The following is a 14,350-nucleotide window of genomic DNA, read 5'->3' on the forward strand; positions in this document are numbered from 1 at the left end:
GACATGCACCCTAAACGAAAAATGAAACGTTTCAATGAGGTGTCACTCGTGCAACTGAGCAATCACACGCTCTCAGAAAAGTTACCTGTATGCATGAAAGCATAAAATGTCTCAGTTATTTCACCTCATAAGTCAGTTATTTGAGCTCAAGACACCTATTGCAATAAATATTTGTCTACAGTTAGTATTAGGGGGCAGCTAATCGCTTACAATTTAAACAACGAAATGTTGCCTAAGTAGTTGCTTACAGTGTTAACATTAAACTCACACGTGATGGAGAAATGTAACAATAGATTATAATTTACAAGATGGAACTAACCAGTAAAATGTTCACAGGGCATTAAGATATGTTTACTCCACTTGCAGGATGGCTCGCTGGAAGAGCATTTCTAATTCCGTTTGCAGGAATGTAGCTTATAAGCCTGATGCAAGAAGTGCCCTTTCAAGAAAATACAAACACTTTCGCTTCACTTCAGCAGTAATTTCTAAGCGGTAAACATTGACATGAACTGCTCGAGAATATATTACTCGCAGATGAAATTAAAACATTCATACTTAAGGAATGTTTAGATGTGGAACACTTCTTTATTTTCTGTATAGGGGTGCAAATCAGAAACTCAAGGAAAAACACACGTAGAAATGTGGTCTGGTTTTAAACATTTACAGCTCAGTCTACTTTGTATCAATTATTAATATTATTTCTAAGTTTTGATTTTAATGTATCAAGCCTCGTATTTTCACTTGTATATGATTGAAATTTTGATTAGTAGCGTGCAGTGTTCTATTTTGTCTGCAGAAAATCTCCGACATACCGGATTTCCCTCCCATAGACGACGATTTTGAAGGAGTAAGCGATACATCAAAGGGAAAGCATCGCTCTGATTGATCAATCGATGCAAAAGCGAAGCTTCTGGAAACACGCGAATCTATAAATAGAAGCGAAATTATAGTTAACTTTTCAGTCCTACGCGTAGCATGCTAGAGGCAGGTTGTTGCTAGATAGCAAGACAAAAAGTGCCATAAAACGATTTGAAGCTTTAATTGGTATGCTCTGATCTTGTGTCATGCAAGATCGAATGAAATTTTATGCTATGTCGTTTCGTCTGAGAAATTGACAACTACCCCAGGGTAAATTTTGAGTACTTAAGATTAATTTCTAATTTATATGAACTCGATTGGTAATGAGAAAAATTTTATCGCTTCAACCGAAATTGCAAAATGGTAAAGAAACTTAACGCTAAAAAATTAACCGCTTGCATTCAAAACTCGAACACAAGCTTGGCGAAGATAAGCTTAAATAGCGAAATCCGTATCGAAAGTATGTACAAAGATATAATTGCATACATTTGGTATATTGATATAATTTCGTCGGCTACAAAACAAATACAAATCTAAACAAACACAGTCTATATTCTGAGTTCACGTGATCTAAGCAGACTCTTGTGCAATTGCGGATTCAAAAGTGGGACGAGTGATTAAAAATGTTGATCATTAGAAATTTTGGTTGTCTTGTTCCACATCAATGAGCCAAACAACCCTATGGGGCTGTTTTTTGAAACAGTTATCAGCTCAATGGCCAGTTCTTTCAGGTTCTGTATCATTTGATGGATAATTGATCATCCGCCGCAAATGATTCAATCACTGTCCTGCAGTGGAATTGTCGAAGCATCATGCCAAAACTTGATTCATTTAAAGTTTTGTTGCATAGTCAAAAATGTGATGTATTTGCTTTGTGCGAAACATGGCTTACATCAAACATAGCCTTAAATTATAATGACTTTAACATTATACGTCTCGATAGAGACTCCCCGTATGGTGGAGTGCTTTTAGGAATTAACACTCCTAAAACCAAGCCTAAAAAAATTACGCGAAGCACCAAGCCTCAAAAAAAGTGGGAACGGTTATTTTGAGCTATCATAGCTCAGTTGTTACTTGACCAATTTCGATAAATTTTACACCCTCGAATTTTGTGAAGTGTGTAGAATATTTTAAGTATATTATTATTGACGATCGTTTAGGAAAAACTAATGAAAATCTGATTTTTCCCGTTCCAAGTTTTTTTCAAGCTCAAAATGTGCCCTATCTGCAATCATGCGGCACCCACATCGCGATTCGGATATTGAGAACTTTAACTTTACCGAGTCATAATTTTGTTGTTAGTCAACCGATCTTCAAAATTTGTTAACCATTGGAAAGGTACTACTTCCAGAAATAAAATGCACTAGGAGAAACGAAAAATAGGGTTGTCTAACCAAAGCTATAATGAAAACTGTAGATAGATGACCTAAGAAAAGGTGAGACATTTTATAATGATCGTAAATATCTCGAAATTCAAAGCGATGACCTATATATTTTTACACATCAGTCGATTGCTAGTGATACCAGCTACAATTTTCGCTCAACTACCATTCCTGCAAAATCAAACAAAACTGTTTCAAGAATACATTGTTTATGTGAGAATAAGAGAGATATGAGAAAGGCATCATTACACAACTAGGTGGATAAAAACAAGTTTTACTTAATTTCGTGTTTTTTTATGCATAATTCAGAATTCTACTTTTTCTGAATTGTTTACTAATAGAACATTCAAATAATTTTAGAATTCTATACATGCCGAAAAAACTCTAAGTTTGTGATATTTAAATTTTAATATTCTATCGATTATAATTGATGTCGTTTAGGATAGTACAAAATTTAGGATATATGTTTTTGTTCTTAATTGCTTGTAAAACAAAAATCAAACAAAATTTTTTTTTAAATTGTAGTTGGCTCCTTTTGCCATGGGTTAGTATATAGAATTTATATAATTTTACGTTCTTTTTCTTATTGTAGAAAGTCATTGCAATAATTTAAAATTTTTGTGTTGTCACAAAATTTATTTTATTAACAAAAAACAAATTCTACGTCTCTTTGAAACAGATGAATTCAACACGGATTCCAATATTTTCACTTTGATTTGCAGAAACGTTGGAACGAAATATATATTAGATATTTTGAAATTTCGTATCTTTTATCGATTTTTTGAGAATCTACGGCAAACCTAGAACAAAATCAGAATTTTAATAGTTATCAATTGCTTTTAGGTTGTGCATAAAAATTGTTTAGATCTTTTGTTAAGTACAAAAACATAACTATTTTCAGAGTTTTCGGTTTTTTACTAAAATTTTTAAAATTTTCAGTGAGATCTAAGTTTCAATTTTTTTTGTAAATTTTGTTCATAATAAATTTCTAACTAAAATAATAAGAAAATATATGTCATAAAATTTAAATGTTTTGATTTGATTTTGTTTGGAAAAATTTTCCCAATAATAGAAATTCTCTGTATTTGTACCAAATTTCTTGAGATTCTTTGAACGGATATATAATTTTGATCATCAATACATTGTTTCTAGTAATGATTAAAATATTTCGAATCAAAAAAATGTACATGTCATCGCTTTAATTTTTGAGTTATAGAAAAACATGTGAAAAAAAATGAAAAATTTATATAAATTTATATATTTATCGATTTTGTAATGTTTTCTTTTGATTGTGCAAGAATAGTAGTTGAGCGAAAATTGTAGCTGGTATCACTAGCAATCGAATGATGTGTAAAAATATATAGGTCATTGCTTTGATTTTCGAGATATTTACGATCATTATAAAATGTCTCACCTTTTCTTAGGTCATCTATCTACAGTTTTCATTATAGGTTTGGTTAGACAACCCTATTTTTGTTTTTTTTTTCAGTGCATTTTATTTCTGGAAGTAGTACCTTTCCAATGGTGAAAAAATTTTGAAGATCGGTTGGCTAACAACAAAGTTATGACTCGGTAAAGTTGAAGTATTCAATATTTTCTATGCGACGTTTATGCAAAAAGAAAGAAAATTGCAAAGCAGATAGGGCATATTGGGCGCGTGAAAAAAACTTGGAACGGGAAAAATCAAATTTTCATTAGTTTTTCTTTACCAATCATCTCCTACAAAGTTTTTGAATCAATCTACGAACTTCACAAAAATCGAGGGTGTTAAATTTATTGAGATTCGTTGAAAAACTGCTGAGCTATGACAGCTCAAAGTTACCGTTTCAACTTTTTTTGAGGCTTTGTATTTGGAGTGTTAAGAAATGTTATTCCTTTTATAGATTAAACATTCCTTCGACTTCTAGTATAATTCTTCTAAACTTGACATAACTCTATACAAATTGAAATGGTTTAAAAAAATTGTGACTGAATCTAGTTATATTTTTGGAAATATAAGTAATATGAAAAAGACATCATTACACCACCAGAGGGATTGAAACATGGTTTTTCTTCTTCATTTTGAGTTGTTTCTCACCGCTTTCGTTCTCGAAAGGCATCGATCGGTCGATGTAACGTTCGCTATTGCTAGTCATACCTATTTGAAGGTAGTCGATGGACAAAACTCCATGAGTATTCTAAAATTTCGAAGTCATAACCTTACCGGTCCGGTTTATTCCCATGTTTTGCCATTTTTGACGGCTCATTCACTGACTGTAGTCCTCTCAGCTGATAACAGTTCTAACTCCGGAGTGTAGTGATGGAAACAGGTTTCGTCCATTGTCACATTTTGACGCAGAAAAATCTGGTTTATTTCGGTGAAACAGTTCCAAACGACGACGCATCCACTTTGAGAACACCTTCTTCATATTAGGTAGATCAACGTTCATGTAAAATAGTGTACATACGGCTGTATAATATCTTTGAGATGTCAGCTATCTCACACAATTTAATTTTTTAGGTTTTCAAAAACGATTGGTGAACTTTTTCCACGGTTTCCAGTATAATGACCTCTTTTGGCCAGCCGAAACGTTCAGTATTTTCAGTGCCGGTTGGGAAACTTTTATACTCAGCACGGGAATATGCCATTTGAATGAGATCAAAGAATATTTTCTCTTATGTTTGAATCCATTTAATGTAAGCATTGCATTGAGGCGGGGCTGGTCAATGGAATGGTGACCTTGGAACAAGATATGTATACGAAAGCGGTCATCGGGATTCGATTGAGTTAAAACCTCTCTGAGTTCTGCATTAAAGTTATTTGCATGCACCAACAAAACATATGAGAGTATATTTTTCTGTAAATTGCTACCTCACAGTGAGTCTTGGGACAAAACAGAAGGCGTCATCTTGGATTTTTGAACGAATTATCATTTTACGGCACATCCGCTCCAAAAATATCAACACGTTGAGTTTTACGATATACATTATAGAAAACTCTATTATTATATTTGCATAACGACTGAAAATCTAGTCTTACGTAGTTTGACATGTAATCATACAAAAAAATTCAAAAAAGAAAAACAGTTTTTTTAAATGAATCTCACTGGAGAAAATACCTCGGGTATACTGTTTAATACAACAAACAAAAAACGCATACAGTTGGCTGAATGTGAAAACTGTGCTTTTTTCTTCAACTTTGAATAGACGCTTTCCAAAAAGCGTTTACATTCCAGCCCGCATTCCCCGCAGCAGACTGATGTTCACTATTTTAATCGTTCCAACAGTTCCACACAGATGAAAATAACTCAGGTGTTCGAGGTACCACGCTTCTGAAAGCGCTTAACTTTCCTAAGTATAATCCTTGACACGACACAGAGGAAAGAAACAAAGGAGGAACTTTCCGACGAATTGAGCCCTCAAGCCTTCGCATGCCGTGGCGCGTTTAGTGTGCCAAGCATCCTGTGGCGAAGCAGCCAACACGAATGGCGAACTCCTCGGTAAATGAATGTAATTGCACAAGACATTAAAGTGCCGTAATATTTTCGCCAACCGCGGCACTGCAGAATGATAAACCAGTTGTGTTGTCCCGCGACCAAAAAAAAAGGGAATTAATTCAATTTCAACATTTCAACACCTCAAACCTAATCCGATCATCAATCGAAAGCTGAACGACAATCGTCAGCAAGTGAGCGTCTTCAATTTTTCGGTTTCCAGAATCTGATTTGATCCCCGTTTCGTTATTCATGGCTCGAGAGCACCTTGATGCTGTTGGTATTTCATTCGGCCTTGAGGGCCCCGTAAACGAGGAATCAAGTCCTCGGTGACGATGGCGATGTCTGACTGATGTCAACCCTGCTGCCATTGTTTGGCGTCGGCTTTCCGGATATTTTTTTTCTGTGTCGTGCTCCTTGAGGTTTTCGAATTCGTCCGTATTTACATATCATTTCCATGAATGCTCCAGCGATTCAATGGTAATACGATTCCAATTTGCCTATCAGTCAAGACGAAATTTGAATAAGGAGGAAAAAAAAGAGCACCAGAAAAATGAAAAAAAAACGCTGAAATAATAGAGTAACGGGGTTTCTCGAATAAGCTGTTTATAGGCTCTTAGGGAAAATGGAAAATGGTCGTCAAGTATGAAATTGATAGCAGATAGCGGTTTCGTAATGCGCTGAGCTCATTATGCTGAGATCGGATTCGATTGGATGCCAGGAGTGGCGCACCAACGCAAGAAAAAAATATGCTCCTGTTGGAAATTCCGACCCAATTATTCGGACGTTTTACGGGTTCGAGTTCCATTGGAAGGACATTTCGGTTGGCATTTGGTATGCAGTTTTAGAAGGATTCGAGAAGAGCCACTTGGGAACACGTTGTTGATGAAAAAAGAGCAGCAATGAGCATAATGAAAGCTGGAATCAAATAATATATCGGTGAGGGTGCTAGATGCTCCTCTTTTCAATAATAGTGTTCTTCCCGAAAGTAAACACCGTCTTTGCAGTTGCCTTACTATGCAGCTCAAAGGCTGTAATTTATTCAATTCTTTAGTAGATATATGTTTCTCAGTGTTTCTTCTTCTTTCTTTTCTGGTTCACCGCGGAAGAATGACTAATTGTAATCTATGATAGCAACGGTAAGTTTGAGGTTAAGTTTTATTTCACACATTTCTGATAAGTATTTAACTAGTGGTAAGGTAAGTATTACATATAATTATTCTTTACTCTAAACGTACCTCAATTCAACTAACTGTTCCACTTACTACGTGGATGAATCAACTTAGATTTAGAAATTCCAAACAGAATATAAATTTAATCCTAACCGCCTACAAATTGCACAACCGATCGCTTTCAATGTTTTTTCTGTCTTTTTCTGGTTCTTGCACTAGTGAGTTGTCAAGGTGCAAGCTTTTTATACCCTGTGGTAACTTTCTTGCGAGGAATAGGGCAAGGAAGTTCGCAAATCATATCCACAAGAGGTATCGTCGTCAAGTGATTTGTGTTACGTTTCGGCTGTTGAATATTTATTTGGCTCAGTATATTTAGTACAGTTTCTTTAGAACTATGATTCCAACTTGATCACAGCAGGCTATGATGTAATATAACAGCACGCTCATAATTTTCCCAACCAGCCTTGAGAACGGACGGATAAAACAATGAACATAAGTGGTCCTTCGAGCCGGATCTGATCCAGGTGAGTTTTGCAGAGCAAAGTACTAAAAAGTCAATACCAGTGGGGTACTTGCTCATAAAAAGTAATCCTTAAAAAAAAATAATTAAAAAAAAATATGAAAGAGTCTGGCATGGCTAGACTCTTATGCAATAGATAGCTAACACGTGGGTTAGTAAACTCCATAGACATTAGAAAGCACTAAGATTACCAACACATGGGTTGGCGAATAGAAAATTGAAAAGCAATACAAATAATTCAAGACAGGAAGATAACACATGGGTTGTCCTATCCTGCATAAGAAATGGCCTTTGGGGTCGAAAAAGCAAATAAAAAAATAGAATCGAAAAAAGTTACGAAAAATAGGTTGTTATGGTTACCGATGAAACGTTACTATGACAACCTCTAACACAGCGATTGCAAACTTTAAACTGAGAAAGTCTTTATTTTATCAGGTAAAAATGAGTGAGGAATCAAACAGTTCGCTACTAGAAAACGAGCAACAGGTATACTTTCTACAATCGGCAAAAGAAAAAAATAAAATGCAACGAAATCATGCGACAGCAGAGTTCGCTAAAAGGATTAACAGCAAGAAAAATACAATGAGTGAAGGATTGGGTCATGAACTAGTAAGATTACCTTTAGTTGAATTGCCTGTATTCTCGGGAAACGGAGAAAACTGGTTAGAATGACATGACAAATTCAACACACTCATTCATAATCGCTCGTCTTTACAAATTGTTCAAAAATTCGTATATCTAAGACACGGAACGACCGAAATTAGCTCTGCGTCTAATTCGTATTACTGTTTCTGAACTAGTTGATTTTAACAACAAAATTTCCAAAATAACTATAAAATTAGTTAAAATTGAGAATTTACTTTGCTGAAAAAAACTCTTATTTTTAGAGCATGTGTTTAGTTGGCGAATATCCTGGACACAAACCAGCAACATTTCAATCCAACACGAAATTCTCATTGACAATAAATTTTGTTATTAAAATCAGAAACTTTGTTTCTATTTATCCATCACCATCATTACTGAAGGACAGGACAAAGAAAACAAAAATGAAATTGGTTTTATTAACAAGTTTATTAGCTAAAAACTCATGAGAAGTGTCAAAGCAAAACAATCCATTAAAAAGCTAAAAGGGACAGTCTTGTTGAAACTGCTTGCAAATTGTTTAGATGTTTTTCGCATGTGTTACGATGTATCCATATATAAATTTCTTAACCGATATGTAAAAATGAAGTAAACTGTTAGTGAAAAGTGTATTTAATCAGAATTTGTGCGCATTTAAACCGATTGTGCGTAATAATGTTTTTACGGGGAACAGTGAAGTGAGTTTCGAATATTGCACTCTAATTGTATATGTCAAATGATGTTTTTTGTATCTTCCAACCTTCTGGGCTACGCTGTCCGGTGTACTACTTGTATTCGGTTTTTGTTTTCCGAGTGCTCAAAGTTTTCAGTGAGATAGTTCAATTTCGCGAAGTCGAATGAAGAAAACAGCAATTGAGAAGAAAAATTTTCAAAAAGAAGTTTATGTTTCGCTTATGTCTTTTTCTCCAATACAACATCGTATTTATACCTTCCAGGTTACGGCTTACATCAAGTAACGGCACTAACCGTGTCGTAATGTTCAGCACTGAACGAGGAAACATTAGCTTTGTTGTGCCGTTGCCAGAGAAACATTTTATTTGACATATTTTGTATACTTAAGAAAGTTGTGGTTGTCCTTGGGACTGTTTCAAAATCTAGACGTTAATTTAACTTGGTGAAAAACAAATTTACATGAAATAAGCTGATGTTTGAAAATACAATAGCATATTTCTCGAATCCAATACTGTTAACCAATTTCAATTGTCCCTCGGACGGTCGAAAACCGGTGAATTATTCAACTGTGACGAATTCGTTGCTGACTTCCATCGCTTCGGTTCCCACACCCAAACACACACACACATACATAAACATACCGAGATCATTTGCTATCTGCACGAGCGCACATCCGGCCAGTATTTCGGCACAAGGAAAAGGATACCGCGGAGGGCGGTGTGCTGCTCTCTCTCGGTGGTCATGGTCGGAAAGCAATGGAAGCACAGCACAGCAACTGCTATGAGTATGTGTGTATCTGTGTCTGTGTATGTATGTCACAAGCACACGCCAAAACGGGCTAAGAAAAACAAATGGGAAAAATAAATATTTTATTACAGTTTGGTTTATTTAGCAGATTTCAGATGATAGCATCGTTCGGTAGTTTCTTGCGTCTTTCTTCACAGTCAGTTGTTTAAAAACCGACATCGTGCTTCTTCATGCTTCGAGTGAAATTTTCATTTGCATCAACATTTCCCCAAACCGTTACGTTTTCCCAATTAATACCCGTTCGTTTAAGAATTGAAGAAGAAATGCGACACCATCAGAGAACCTGTGTGCAATTATCTTTGATCAAAATTTATGCGGTCTCCGAAAGTAAACTTTGAAAAGAGCGAAGGGGCCACTAACCTCCCGGTCCTCGAACGGCAAACCAAATTTCGGAGCCGAGGTCGAAGTTTTTCGGTAATGTTAGTAGCCAATTTGTGCTTGTTCGTGGCATAGCAATTACCTTCAGTTTCGGTTGAAGTCATGCTGACTGTTACAAGTTTTAATGACTGCACAATGACTTCATAGAAGTGCAAATGAAATTTCCCTGTGAACAAATTTGTTTGCTTTTTTTTCGGTCTAGAATTGATTGTTTTCTTTTACAGGTAGGTGGGTACAACTAAATTAAACTGTTTTGCATCACAAATAAGAGCACCGACCACGCAAGCAAAAAACACGAAGATTCCGAAGGTGATGTAGATTGTGCCGTTTCATTGTGGACTGTATGTGTCTATACAAATGCAGCGTTTTATTTTTTTGTTCTCTCGCGCTGTTGGCTAACACCCATTAATTTCGAAACGAATTCACAATTGAAACTTTAAATCCGATTACAATCAACAAGGGATCGTAGACATTTGCAACAGTCCACATTTCAGATTCTAGAATAATCCTTTTAGCCCGAGCGCAGCGCTCCTTAATCCTGTTGCTAATTGCATGGACACAAATGAGTTAACCCTCAAGCGTTAGCGTTTGGTCGACGTAACACCGCATCGTCCGCTCCGGCAGTTGAAGTCTGTCTGAAGAGCAGAACTTTTTCCCCCCCGTTGGTTGATACATGAACCACTTGCGCCCTTGGACAGCCAACCAAGTGCCGAACAAATAATAACGACTGAGAATCAACACAGTACAGTTTTATCAACAATTCATAATCGCTCAAGCATCGATAAGCCGTTGTCGTTGTTACCGGGTTAATCTGTCGGTCCGGTCAGCGTTGCTCGGAAGTGTTTCGACTCGGAATGGGTAGGAAGTAGGAAGAGGCAGGATGAGTGCACAGTGCTAATCCAACAACGAAACAACGCCCACTATATCCGATTCCGGTGCGGGGCCGACGGGGGAAATCGTACCCTGCGCCACCTGGTGGTTGGTCCCATCGCATCGCATCGTCGTCTATTATTCCGCACGGAAATGTTCATCTTCAAGTTGTGATGATTAAAATGAATATATCATGAAGTTGAACAATAACTCTTCAGTGCCGACTCAGCGTTTACATACCGACATAAAATATGGAGCACCCTGTAGATTAATTATTATAAAAACCTGTTGAAAGTGACGAAACTTCCCATAAAGGTGCCCCAAATTTTTGCACAAATCTTTCTTCAGAGTTGTTAGTTTATCGAAAACTTATATCCATACGTTCATGATCACCGTAATGTTCAATATTATAACATAATTTAAAGGCACACTGCTCAAGCTTTAAGATGCCAAGGCTATTTTCTAATCTTAATTATCGACTAACTTAAAACTAGAATAGTATCATTATGTAATGTAGTATCGGGGTCGCGGATTCTCGAGAATCCAGCTTTCAGCTGGCGATCGGTAGTGGCCGGTGAATTAAATATTGCATGAGGGTCTTCCATATGGCGTTGATGAATATCCATGTTGGCCGCATCCTTCGGTCCTTGTGGGTCCGCGGGAAACACCCCCAGGCTACAAAGGCCCGGCGGGTGGCCCGCATGGTGGTCATCGACTGGAGCGGTTTTCTGTGGACGGTGGTGATGATATTGCCGAAGAGAATGAAAGAGAAGTAAATATTGAGGAAAACGTGGTAAAAAGGGGATGTGGGAACAAAATGTCTGAAACGACAATGGTCTAATTAGTTGCCATTGAGATGGTGAAGAGACAGGGACACCTTAATGTTGAAATACTTCAATTGAGATATGACTATAATGTAACTGCGTGGCGCCCGAGCGCAGTTTAACATGTTCGGTTCTTCTGTTCTAATAGGTTGTTTCTTGATGTGCTTCACGTGCAGGGTAGTTTAATTGGCAAAACGATTTCCCCAGATAGAAGCTAGCTATGGGTTCGAGTCCCGTCTCTGCGATAGATTCTTTCGCGGTTTACATTCCAAAGTTGTATTCATATGTCATTTTCACAATCTGATTTTGCCTTTCTTTTTTAGAATGGCTATGCAATCACTGTGACGGCCCAGAGAGCCGAGTGTCATTATACCATTTGACTGTGACAAAAAAATCGATTACCTCAAAGATGACCGAACCGTTTTTCACAGGCTCAGATTCAAATGAAAGGTTTCATGGTCCCATAGACTGCTATTAAATTTTATCCCGATCCAACTTCCGGTTCCGGAATTACTGGGTTATATGAACCCAAAATGAGAACAATTGTCACAAAATTTCTTAGAGATGGCTGAACCGACTTTCACGAACTTAGATTCAAACAAAAGGTCTTTCATAGCTTGCTATTGAATTTCATCTTTAACCGGCTTCCGTTTCAGAATTACAAAGTAATATGTGCAAATCTATGAGAAAATGCGCACTCAATTTTCTCAGAGTTTCTCAAACTAAAATGAAAATAAAAAATTTTAAAATTCTTTAAAAAGTTCCCGAAAAGTTGATCCAGATCCGACTTCCGATGACGGTATTACAGCGCAACTTCCATTTTCCAAAATTTTCCATTTTCAAGAGTATTTTTTCACGAGTGTTGGCGAAACGAGGTTCAAATTTTTATAAAGCTTAATGGTAAATTCATCTAGTTGACAGACCTTGTCAGTAAGTGAATATATAAATCTGCATTAGGGCTCCTAGTCCCCGGTTTCCGCTTCCGAAAGCACCAATAATAGTGAGGAAAATTTCCAATGTAACGGAGCTCACTTCGATTTCTTAGTAACGGTTGAGCCGATTTTCACGAATCATGATTCAAATTAAATCTCTCGTTGTCGTAAAAAATACCGTGCAATTTCATCCAGATCCGACTTCCGGTTCCGAAATTATAGGGCGATGAGTATCTAAACTTTCAAACTGTCATACAAAATGATGATGCAAAACCGTTACGCATCGGTACGTGCTGATATGGAAGACAAAAACACCATCGCCTTTGTGAACGAAACTCACAACGTGCTTTGCTCAATTTTGAATAGCGGCTAGAGTTGCCTCATTTAAATCTGTATTAACTCAACAGAACTGTTTACAAATTGAAAAATTTGTGGTGGTTTATACAAAAAAAAAGAACCTGTTTTAATCCACCTAGTGGAGTAATGCTGCTTTTCTCATATCAATCATGCGATCATATAATAATAATAATAATAATATGTTTAACAGTCTACGGATAAAAACTATAAATTGAAGAAGATTTGAGGTCGATTTAAGAAACTTTTTACGGTTTTTCGCCCTTTTCAGTGATGGTATAAAATTTGTAACACACTTTACCCTATATTTCCGGATCCGGATTAAATTCAGGAATTACATATGGGTCCATAGGACCTTTCATTTGAATCTAAGTTTGTGAAAATCGGTCGCGCCATCTATGAGAAAAGTTAGAACACATATTTTCTTTTTTCCTGCACATTTTACCCCATTACTCCGAAACCGGAAGTCGGATCCAAATAATATTCAGAAACTTTTTATGTTGTTGTTGTTGTTGTTGTTGTTGTTGTTGTTGTTGTTGTTGTTGTTGTTGTTGTTGTTGTTGTTGTTGTTGTTGTTGTTGTTGTTGTTGTTGTTGTTGTTGTTGTTGTTGTTGTTGTTGTTGTTGTTGTTGTTGTTGTTGTTGTTGTTTACATAAAATCAAGCTGTTTCAGTTGACCGCCCTCGATTTCGTTTAAAGTTACAGAACAAATACTAGAGAAAACCCTAAAACTGCTGGGCATTTGGGGTAAAACGAGCAGAATGGCGATTCGTGCGGCCATTAAAAACCATTACATTAGAACTGCATGAAACGTTGAGATATGGTGTAATCTTAAAAAAAATCTTTTTAGATGAAAAAACGGTTTTGGGAATTCGAGAATTTGAGACCACATAGCTTCGGAAATATGTATAGAAAAAAAACGCTAATCTGAAGAATTTTTTATGCAAAATGTCTTAGAAATGCATGAAACGTCCAGATATGGTGTAATCTCAGAAAAAAACCTGTTCTAATCCACCTAGTGGTGTAATGATGCCTTTCTCATATCAATCATACTATCATATATAATTCTATAGCATTCTTCAAAATAATTTTCTTCGATTCTTAAAAGAATAACCGGTAATCGGTTGGTGCACTTATTTTTACAATTTTTTACACATTTTACCTCTTAATTCCAGAACCGGAAGTCGGATCCAAAAAATATTCAGGAATTTTGTATGGGACCACAAGACCTTTCATTTAAATCTAAGTTTGTGAATATCGGTTCAGAAAAGTTATCGCAAAAAAACGTTCCATACACACATACGCACACATAGACATTTTGCGTACTCGACGAACTGAGTCGAATGGTATATGACACTCGGACCTCCGGGCCTTGGTTCAAAAGCCGGTTTTCACAATGATTGCATAACCTTTCTATATCGACGGAAAATTTTTGAGATTTCCGAAATCGAAAATTTTTTTTTATGC

At 36.3% G+C, this 14,350-nt stretch overlaps 1 protein-coding gene across 2 annotated transcripts in view; it reads right to left on the minus strand.

Annotated features, from left to right (window-relative positions):
• LOC131438857 (zwei Ig domain protein zig-8) overlaps positions 1 to 14,350 on the minus strand; it is a 701,379-nt gene that overhangs the window by 366,048 nt on the left and 320,981 nt on the right. The gene's annotated exons all lie outside the window — the stretch shown is intronic.

This window comes from Malaya genurostris, chromosome 3 (genome assembly GCF_030247185.1).
Source record: "Malaya genurostris strain Urasoe2022 chromosome 3, Malgen_1.1, whole genome shotgun sequence".
NCBI classification, from domain to species: Eukaryota; Metazoa; Arthropoda; class Insecta; order Diptera; family Culicidae; genus Malaya; species Malaya genurostris.